Source organism: Rhipicephalus sanguineus, chromosome 6 (assembly GCF_013339695.2).
Source record: "Rhipicephalus sanguineus isolate Rsan-2018 chromosome 6, BIME_Rsan_1.4, whole genome shotgun sequence".
In the NCBI taxonomy this organism is placed as follows: domain Eukaryota; kingdom Metazoa; phylum Arthropoda; class Arachnida; order Ixodida; family Ixodidae; genus Rhipicephalus; species Rhipicephalus sanguineus.
Window position 1 is genome coordinate 102,500,990 of NC_051181.1, and position 11,052 is coordinate 102,512,041.

At 48.8% G+C, this 11,052-nt stretch overlaps 1 protein-coding gene across 1 annotated transcript in view; it reads right to left on the reverse strand.

The window, feature by feature from the left end:
- LOC119396060 (inositol oxygenase) overlaps positions 1-11,052 on the reverse strand; it is a 254,688-nt gene that overhangs the window by 175,140 nt on the left and 68,496 nt on the right. The window lies entirely within an intron of this gene.

An 11,052-nucleotide genomic window follows, 5' to 3' on the forward strand; every position in this document is an offset into this window, starting at 1 on the left:
TACTGCTTCGTTCAATGTTTGAGCCTATGAGATACGGGACTAATGTGACGGCAGTCGATGTAGAGAGGCTGCGTTTGTGCAACGGTTTGTGGGTTTGTGTCGGCAGGATGTCAGCAGTCTGTGGCAGTCTCAGCTGTGGTAGCTTTCGGCACTGGCACTACTCCATTTTTCGTTCTCGTACGGAAGTAACCGCTGTGCTGCACACAAGACTATTAAGCATGACATGCTCCCAGCGAGACGACGGCAATATTAACACCCCAACGTCAATTGGGCCCGCCTCGGTTGCGCGTATTGTTACCGTGATGGACGTAAAAAGATTGACAACAGCTTTTTAATGTTAGTTGAATGTACTGATGCTAAAATAAGTGTACGCTTGTGTGCACTGTGTTGCGCATTTGCGTAACGGAATAATCCACGATAATATGATTTTAAAAAATACATATATATCAGGTGAGGTAAGACTGTATATATTAATGTAATGGGGTTTAAACAACACGAAGGGGATGACGTCTAAACAAGAAAAGATAATTCATTCGCAAACCATGAGATGCTATTTTCTTATTCTCTCATTGTCCTAATATTACTAGGCCAGTGATGGTACCCTTCTGCGAATAGGACACAAAAAGCTCTTAGATAAAACCCATTCGCTCAAGTGCAGCAATGCTGCGTATGCGTTCGAGTTCAATTATCTTTCTTCTTTCACTTTGAAGAACCGTACAACCAGGACAACTGGTCGCACTTCCAGTTAGGGCGCAACTGGGACCACTTGCTTCCAATTTAACTGGTTATGGTTTCCAACTGGGATCAGCTTCTTCCAGTTCAACTGGTCATGGTTCCCGTTGGTGGCCAGTTGAGCTGTAACTGGAACCAGCTGCTAACTGGGACCAGTTGCAACTGGAATCAACTGGGACCAGTTGAGTTGTAACTGGGACCAGCTGCTAACTGGGACCAGTTGCAACTGGAATCAACTGGGACCAGTTGTTTCCCAACTGGAACCATTTGATCCCAGTTGAAACCAGTTGGATTCCCAGTTACTCATTTTCACCTGGGGGGGGGGGGGGGGGGCAATGTCCCCGTAGAGCGGTTGGTGTTTCCTGTTGTCTGCTGAATGTGCCAGGATTCGAGGAGGAGCCGCCGGCGAGGGTTCTTTTCTTTTGACAGAATCACCACGTCGTCGGTACGGATATTGGTCAAACCGCTCGCAGTGTTCTGCTACTGCGCTCCGTTGTCTGTTCAATTGACGGAGGTTATTCTTGTGCTGCCGCATTCTTCGTGGAAGTTTTTGGTTCCCCAATGTGGAAGCGGGGCAGTCGGCTCACGCGATCCTGTGCACGACGCCCTGAGCTTTTTCCGCAGGTGCGCGACCTTTGGGCCGAGGGATGAAGCTGCCGATGGTGGTGGATGGCTTGTGGGCGACGCAGGTGTCCCGTTAGTCCCGTTTCCCCCGTCTTTTCTTTCCACCTGCGCGGTCAGTCCCCGACCGCGCAGGTGGAATTAAGGTGTCTAAGGTGTTAAAGGTGTCAGTCAACACGGGCGGTCAACACGGAGAACAATAAAAAAAAGAATACTCGGGATACAATGAGCAAACGGAGGTTCATCGGTAAACCGTGAATCTTCCGTGAATTCTGCCCAGTACATCATCACCGACGTGAGATCGGGCGCGTTTATACTAAAGGTTCGATGAGTTATGACGACTTGCAGCTCACTTTAATTTTACATGTACGCTGTGAATTTTCATTGTTTAGAAAACCATTGCTTTAGAAAACACCTTGCGTCTTTCGTTAAGCAGCTGGCGTCTTTTTCGTTTTGCTTTAGAAACATCTGGCGTTCTTTCGTTTTGTTTTTACAAAACATCTGGCGTCTTTCGTTGGTTTATTTCATCAATCAACGGCGTTTTGAACAAAATTTTTATTGTTTAATCACGCACAGGAGAAATCTCACCAGGCACTACCTTGGAGGTAAACAATGGCTGCTAATGGGAATGAGAGACAGAAGAAGTCGGCTTTTAGCTAACACTTACACTTCTACAGAGACAGAAGAATTCGGCTTTTAGTTAACGCGCACGCTGCGAATTTTTTATTGTTCAACAACGCACAGGAGAAATCTCCCACCGGCACCACCTTGGAGGTCAAAGGGTAAGACTTGTTACTCACTACTACGAGCACGACGAGGGACGAACGGGTGCCGCCTTAAGGAGCTTCGCCCCTAAAAACCGGCCAATGACGGCCGGTCTTAGGTGCGGACCGGCGACCGGCCCCTTGTCTAAAAAACCGGCCCGGCCGGTCCAAAACCGGGCAGGTGGCAACCCTACTTCAGTAGCCGCCTCCGTTTCGACATGGTGCAGTTATGGCTTGGTACACGTGAACTCACCACACAAACGCTCAAAAACGCCACAAACACAATACAACACACGTGTACGAAGTATTGTATTACGCGTCCGATGCTCTCCCCTTCTGAAATGCGCGCTCGTGCTGTCACCCTGTCACCTGCCGGTAAACGCGGCGTCTAGTGCCCCTCCAGGCCGGATCGCACCACGCTCTCACTTCGAAGTCAGAGCGGTTGGGAGCGCTCCGAGTCGGAGGCTGACGCTCCGAAAGAACCACCCGAAGGTAGTTCGAGTGCTCGGATTTTGCCAACCGAATGCGCGACCACTTTTCAGAGCGCTCTAGAGGGCTCAAAATCGCCCACCCGAATACGCCATAAGTAAACACTCTTCGTTGCCGCTCCGCAGCATGAACGGCAGCAGCGCGACGGGCTCGCAATGCAGCAGCAGCTTGGGAAGATCTCGCCTTGCCAATAACCAGCCAACACATGATGTCACGTTACGCTCTCCGATGCGTATCGTACGACTGCAAACATCCCACCACCATCAGGGGCACCTGTATCGATGATGCCTTCTCGAACTTTCTATTGCGTCCCATTATCGATGAACCCTTGGCAACATACTTTACTGATCATAAAGCAATCATCTTTAAAGGGAAACGAGTCCCCAAGGTCATCGAGGGACGCCCTTCTTGTACTTTGTAAAAGAACATCTCTTGTGTATATGTAATGCATATAGTTCATCCATCATAAAGCAATCATCTTTAAAGGGAAACCAGTCCCCGAACTCATCGAGGGACGCCCTTCTTGAACTTGATAAAACAACATCTCTTGTGTATATATGATGTTTATAGTTCATCGGAATGTATATATACTTCATCAAAATATATATAGAGCATCGAGCCTTACATTAATAAACATTGTGTATGTAATGCATATATGACAACGTTGTCACGTTTATATACAATGGTAGAGGAATGTGTTTGAACTTGGTAAAACATCATCTTTTGTGTATATATAATGTTTATAGTTCATCCAAATGTATATATACTTCATCAAAATGTATATAGTGCATCCAATCGTGAATTAATAAGCATTGTTGATGTAATGTATGTCTAACAACGTTGTCACTTCTATATATGACGGTAGAGGAATGTGTACGGAGCCTTCGCGGGTTACCCAATCATCTCCGAGCCAGCTCCTCTAACATCATTCACTTCGTGGATATGGCGGTGAATGTTTTTTTTTTACCAATCGCTTCGGAGCACCGGCTGGCCTTGTTTTTGAGTCGGTAACATCCCTCAGTGAGGTCGCTTTTTGATTGTTCACTTATATTGCCTAATCGCGCGCAGCTTTGCTCAGATGCAGTATAGATTTACCCGTATAACGCACCTAGCTTGTGACCTTATGGATGTTCTGTACATCCTAACGTTTTGTGAACGAACGCAGCGCTCTACGCAATGCGCTGAACAAGCTAGACGACAGACCATTTTCCGAAGAGAAGTTCCTCGGGTCGGTGGCCATACGCGTCGCAGGCCAACAAAGCGACGCGAGCATTGCTACTGTTTTTAAAATCGACCGGTTCAAGCGACCGCTTTTATGCGTGCAATGGACAGGCGCACATGTACCCTAACAGTGCTTTATTCCCTCTTCCTTTTAATCCCTTTCCCCCAGTGTAGGGTAGCAAATCGGACGCGCGTCTGGTTGGGCTCCCTGCCTTTCATTCCTTTCCTTCCTTCCTCTTCCTCCTCCCTTCTAACGGATAAAGGCGGATTATGGATAGTAAAGTGACTCGAATATTTGTCGCCGGGTCCCCAGGATTGAGCCGCTTATATATACGCGTCATAGTTCCACAACGCTGCCAATGCCTCTCTCCGAACGCCTTCGCCAAGCCTCGTTGCCAAAGAAGCTGAGCACCTCCTACTCCCCCCCCCCTTCCCCTCCACCCCACCTCGTCCGTGAAATACGTTTAAAAGTTACACCTGGCCATCTCCGTCGTCACGCCTGCCCGAAGAACGAATGGAGTTGGTTTCGAAACGCCAGGAAAATAAATCCATTTTTTGGGTGTGAGCCGTTAAAAAATTCTACTTAATTAACCTAACCAAACAGTCAATTCTGTCGCAGCGTTTAACTTCTGAGTGTTGAGTAAAAACCGAAACTCGCGTTTTACTTGCTGGTGTTTTTGTATCTGCGGTTAGGAACAGCGTCACATCTGAAGCGACGAGGTCAATGGCTTTTGTCAGGCAATTTTGTGTCCGTTGATGGGCGAAATGCAGAAGAGTGGTAAGGGCAGTCACCTCAAGAGGCCCTGTTGCATCCTGTTACGGTCCCGCTCGATGCGATACCGCGCCAGCATACTATTACTACTACTACTACTACTACTACCACTACTACTACTACTACTACTGCTAAGAATGATAATAGTAATATCTGGAGTTTGACACGTAAAAACGTCATCGCAAGCAAACATGCGAATTCGCTCTGCGCAAGCATTGCTCCACAAAAGCGTTAACTGATACGAGAAAGGTGAATGACCGCGGCCGTTTTTTACGAGCCAAAACCACGATGTGCTTGCGAGGCACGCCGTAGTGGAAGGCTCCGGAAATTTCGACCACCTGGTGTTCTTTAACGTGCACTCACGTCGCACAGTACACGGGCTTTTGGCATATCGCGTCCATCGAATTGCGACCGCCGCGGCCGGGATCGACCCCGCGACCTTCGGGTCAGTAGCCGAGCACCGCGGCGGGCGTTCTTGATCAGAACGACCGTGTTTCAAGGTCGAAAGCTCCTATGCGCCTTGTCGCTCGGCGCAGGCCGTGCGGGAGTGTACCGGAACCTTCTCGAATGTTTCCGAATGTGTTATACTCTAATTCGTACATCAAATGCAATACTAAGGAAGCTACTTCTTGCAGTTGATGCGTTCGCACCAAGGGAATATTTAAATGATTTTACCACCCGTAATGTGATTTTTTTTTCTTTTTTAGACTGAGCAATAAATGAAGATGATCTGTACCTTAGAAATAAACAAACCCCTTTTTTATATGGTTGTCAGTAGGTTGTTCCGGATCGCTTGGCGTCTCTTTGTTTTCTTATCGTGGCCTCCGCGATTAGTTTCGGTAGCGCGTAGCTGGAGCCAATCGCGGGGGCCACGTTTACAACGACGAAACCGAAGGGCGAGACGCGCGGACTTACGCATTTTACTGATCGGACAGTATACTCAGATTGCACGCTATGGACGCGTGTGGTTCGGTACGTTCTTGAACTCACGCGAGCACCAGCGATAACGCTAAAGCATACGATGTCGCACGTATAAAAGCCGACGCTCTTCACCGAGGGATTCGATTATCGTCAAACAACAACCGCGCTCGCCGCTATCATTGCACCGCGAGCATTTCGTTTTGCTGGGCACAGGTCCGCTGAATAAGGCGTCAAAATCTTTACCTGTTTGACTACTGCGTTCTTCGCCATCGCAACTACGTGACACAAAGACATGTGCCACACTCATCGGCTCAGCCCCTAGTTTCGTGCTTCTTGATCCTCGCTGATCGCTGGTTTCTGCCGGTAATCCCTCGACTGCGCTGTGGCAGTTTTTCTCGGTAAGACCAAAATTCCATATTCTTTTACGGAACACGTAGTCTATTTGTATTTTTGTATATTACACCGTTACTTTCGTGAGAAACGGTAAGCTTGAAACCACATCTGCAACCACTTACTTGAAACCACACGTGGTTTGGGCGCAAAAATCTTTGCTTGTACTCTCACCGCTAGTGCTGCGTGCCGCGACTTCAGAATGAGTAGTAAGTGCAAATTGCGAAGGTTTCATACTTGAAAAAAAAAATGGTTGATCCCTCCGGCATAGGAATCGGAATAACACGAAAGTAAAGCGTGTCCTTACAGAAGTAACTGAATGTTTACTGTACATTGATATAAGAGCGTTTGTACAATGCATATTGATGCCTGGCAGCTATCCGCGATGCGCAGCGCCTATAGGGGCGCCACTGAAAGCCGCATAGCGGCGGCCGTTGGAACCGCTGGCGGGTCGCGTAGCAGACGCCTCCTTTCACTGCAAGCGCGACGGAAGTGCGCGCGTGCGATTTGCCGTTTGTGCGCGTCCCAAATAACTACTTTTGCGGCGATAGTGTGCGCAAAAGAGCCGCACTTTATAATAGTGGACATGTGTCCCATGTCACAGCTGTGTTGGACGACAATGTCACCATGCGCGCCAAGTCTTTGCCACAGACAAGCGTCAACAAGCTTCCCTACGCAGTGGAGCTCATCGTAAGTACACCGCTTTCTTTATAACGTCCCGATCACTAATGCCTGCATGCGTTGACACATGAACCAACGTTTTTTTTTTCTCGACACAGTAGCTTCGTTTACGTGCCATGTGTTTATACTGTAGATTTTGAGGGAGCGCTGTCGTACCGGCGCATGGATTTCATGGGTGCGGCCACGCGAAGGGTCAGCGTTGGTAAAACTTGGAAACCAGCACGATAAACTTGTGAAAAAATATCTCGGCAGCTTGCGTGGCGCGGGACTGAGTCACTGCGGAGCTAGTGGTCACCTAGCTTGTCATAGCAGCTTGGCTACGTATTTACTGGGTGTGTTCGGATAAGAACGTCGGTGCATGTCCGTCGACCCCCTGTAATTTCGCTGAAAAAAATATTTTGTTGTCTATAAGTGAAAGCAGGCGTTCTCTTATTATTTCGACCTTTTTTAAGCGAATTGAGTTGTTTCGTGTTTATGTCCTTCCTTTTTTTTTCTTTTTTTTTAGGGAGCGGGAGAGCGCGGTCGCGCTACAGAAGCGCCGCTTGTGCCGCCACGCAGCGTCTGCGTCATCACGTTACCGACGTGCCATGGGATCCTCTGAGTGGATCCTCTCCAGCCACCTCCTTTGTGCGCCGTACGCAGGCACCGGTGATCGCATTCTAGTGCCATCATTAGGTAGAATCAGGGGCGTAGCCAAAGGGGGAGGGGTTGGGGGTTTAAACACCCCCCCCCCCCCCGAAATTTTTCAGTTTTGCTTGCGTATATACACGCACACATACAAACGCACGCACGAACATACATAAATAATGGTTGAACCCCCCCCCCCCCGAAAAAAATTTCTGGCTACGCCCCTGGGTAGAATGCAGCCGATTTCGTGCAGCACACGTGTGATTCCACAGCGCTTTTGTAAAGGAGCCGTCACCTGCCCCACATTGTCTGGCATTGCGCTTCGCGCCATTCGTTTTTCAAGACAACCTAGGCATCGCGTCTTATCAGTAATAACAACCCCATGTGCAATGCAGGCGAGGCGACCAAGTGTAAACGTAGCTGCGTTCGCTGAATACGTAGCGACATAAATGTAGAAATAAAAACACGGTAATCGTTCTAACACTGGCGTAAAGAAAGCGCGATTGCTTACTTTCTACGTTGCACAGCCACAATCCACCACCGCCGTCGCTCTCGCTCATGAAATAGCACCGGAAACCTGTAGAAGTGCGTTCCTGGCGATTTTTTCTGTGTGTTTGAGCAGCCAACAACGCAGCAGTTATTTTTCGACATCGCTGAGGCCCGACGGAGTCGTTAAATCACGATGAAAACACATCCATCCGTGCACTCACGTAGACGCTCGCGAGAACACTGCTCTCCGGGACCCATCAGCGCTTCCGAGCCGTGGCGGCAGATAGCGTCGTCGGCGCTTTGCGCATCGCCTATAGCACCGTTTAACGTGGATGCACCCACTTTGATGATTGGTGGTACGTCTCCATCCCGACGACTAACCTCCATGTTAAATGATTAAACAAACCCTTGTGGTAGCTGTAGTAGTGAACGGTGAAAGCGTAATCAGAGAACGAAGTGTGATAGCCAGAAGAAACCATCTTCAGCGCTAGCAGACAAGGACGAAGGAGAGACGACACCACAATGCGCTAACTCTCAACGTAGTCCGGTAGACTAACCTGGCCGGTGGTTCTGACGCCGCAAGTCGCTGCCCGTGTCTTCTTGGGGATGCTGGCGCGTAAGCCTGGCAGAGTCTTCTGCCACAGGAATTCCGTGCCGCTGCTGATGACCGCTTAGTAGTGTCTCCACTCCCTGCTGGCGTCTAGAGGCATTCCTGGGACTTCCAAGGAGGCCCTCAGCAGATCTTTCAACATCCGGGCTTGCCATTGCCACTCACTTCTCAACAAGCCCAAAAGATGGCAAGCCAGAAGAGCGTTGCATATTGGACGCAGAACTTGGTCGCCATCCCGCGGCATGTTAAAATGTGATTGAACGCCACGGCCGGACTAGAGAGAAACGCAAAGCGCGTCGTGCCGCCCCAGTAGCCCGGCCGCAATTTTTCTCGGGGCGAGCGCGTGATCGGGGAACGCGGTGTTACAGCCAGCTGAGGCAGGCACGCGTCGCAGATCTATTTTTGGTTTGTATTAGCGTGATGCTATGAGCGAGGCCGACGCTTTCACGACGCTTGGGCTAAGATCGCCGCCTCGCGGTGTGTTAAGGCATTGACAAAATTCAACTTCTATTGAAAACGCGCCGAATGGGACGGACGTGTAATGCGTTGCAGGCGTTAATCGCGGAGGCCACAGTAATGACGAATTACTTTACTTTACCGCTCCCAGAGGGCAACCACACCCCGCCGACTGGGAGAGTGGTAGATGTAAAAGGCGCGTTTGTAAAGCCTCAGGAGTCTGTGACCATGGCGCAGTGGATAGCGTGCCCGGCATCTGTTGTTGCGGACCAAGCGGTCGTGGGTTCGATGCCCGTTGACGGGACTTTCTTTCTCTTTGCCATCTGATCGCGTAAATTTTTTCGACGTCATTTCCGTGACGGAAATACGTAACTGAAGTCTTGGTGGATCCCAGCATAATACAATTTCGTGTTAAAATAATAATATTTGTGGACGTCAAATGGCGAAAGCTCCACGTGTGCATTTGAGCACTGTTAGCTTCGTTTTATTGCGCGTATGTGCGCAAAGTCAGCTAGAAATCCCTCACTCTTCTCTCGACAAATGATGCCATAAACCCAAATGACCGCGGCCATAAACCCGCAGTCCACAGGCGAAAGCCTTAGGTGCCTCATCAAGCGCGAAAACTGACCGTCGGCGTCGGCGTCCCGCGGTGTTGGGGACAACACGAGTGATGCAAAATATCATCATCACATGATGACGTCACCATATGACGTCATAATGATGTCACAGGTCGCCAAAATCGTACCGTCATTAGGGCATCATCGTGGCGTCGCTGTGACGTCACGTGATATCACGTCACATGATGACGTCATCGCATGATATCGTAGCTTGGTCAAAGGTGGACTGATCGCGGAGGCAATGGCAAAGCCAGGTGAGGTGCCTTCGATCCTGAAGGCAGTGCAAAGCCACTGTTACGTGCAGAAAGCTTTCAGATGGAGGCGGGGCAGGATTACTGCATCGAATGAGAAGAAAACGATGATGGCTGTCGCCTTCGAGTCGTCTTAGGTGAATGCAAAAGGGAGTCGCTGAGCTTTTTTCCTTTTTTTTTTGCAACATTACCTCGAGCTATGAAGTAAAAGCTTCCACGAAGTTTTTCAATTCTTTGTTTTTTCCTGCTCGTGAATGGATTACCGCTAGTTCGCTTTCCTGCTTTCGCGTGAAGGAATTTGCTGCCCGGTATGCTGGTTAGCTATAGCTTAAAAGCGTGCGAACTTGAGCGTGTTGGTACATATTCATAGTAGAAAACAGCGCAATACAACGAAGACAAGAAAGACCAAACAGGACTAGCGCTAGTCCTGTTGGTCCTTCTTGTCTTCGTTGTATAGGCTGTCAGCTCTAGCTTAATAATCAGCGGCGTTATTAGAGCGCAGCTCCCAGGCGCCCGTTCCTGCGTTGAGCGGCGTGTTGCCGTTGGTGGCGTAACAAGTAGACATGAAAAAGTCATGAAGATGTAACCGATAGACATGAAAAAATAAAATGAGAAAGAAAATACCCAGGATGGAATGGGATTTGAACCCGCGCCCTCTGCGTGGCAGTCGAGCATTCTACCACAGAGCCACGCTGGTTTTTTTATTCTTTATTTCCTTGATTCAAACAAAGTACATAAAAAAGGCATACGACAACACAAACGATCTAGCCGAATGGCTAGTGATCTTACCTATTTGTGCTGTATGCAGAGCCACGCTGGAGCTCGAACCTTAGTTGCAAAAGGACCCTATACAGGCGTCATGTCGGGCAAGGAATCCTGTTAACGTATGAAATATATCCCGGCAGAAGAGTAAAATAACAACTATAGTCATCACACAATTATAATTGCGCAACGAGAGTGTGGTTTAATGCTTCCCACCCACTGCAAAGTGCTCAGCCATAATTCTTCATCGTCATCCGCCACATGCAGCATCAACAAAGCGCACATAATACCTTACAGATGTGTAGCGTGTACCTCGCTTACCCGCAGAAAGACGAATACTGCTGTAGTTGGTGCTGTCCTACTTCACAAAAGTTATGATTTATGGCGCAGTCGATAACTTGCGGTTCAAACACAGTTCGCCTTGACCCAACACGAAGCAGCGCTCGGAATTCGCATTTGGCAGTATCGTAATCGTCGGTGAACTTTTTTTTTCTCTTCGCAATTACTCTAAGGAAGATGTTACACGAATGTTAAGACTGCCACTGAAAGCAGAGGAGTATTTATGTGTTAGCGAAACCATTTAAATGTTTGTGCTTTCAAGTAGGCATTGTCGTCCTACTATACTGCGTACGGAGCGCCGCAGTTTTGT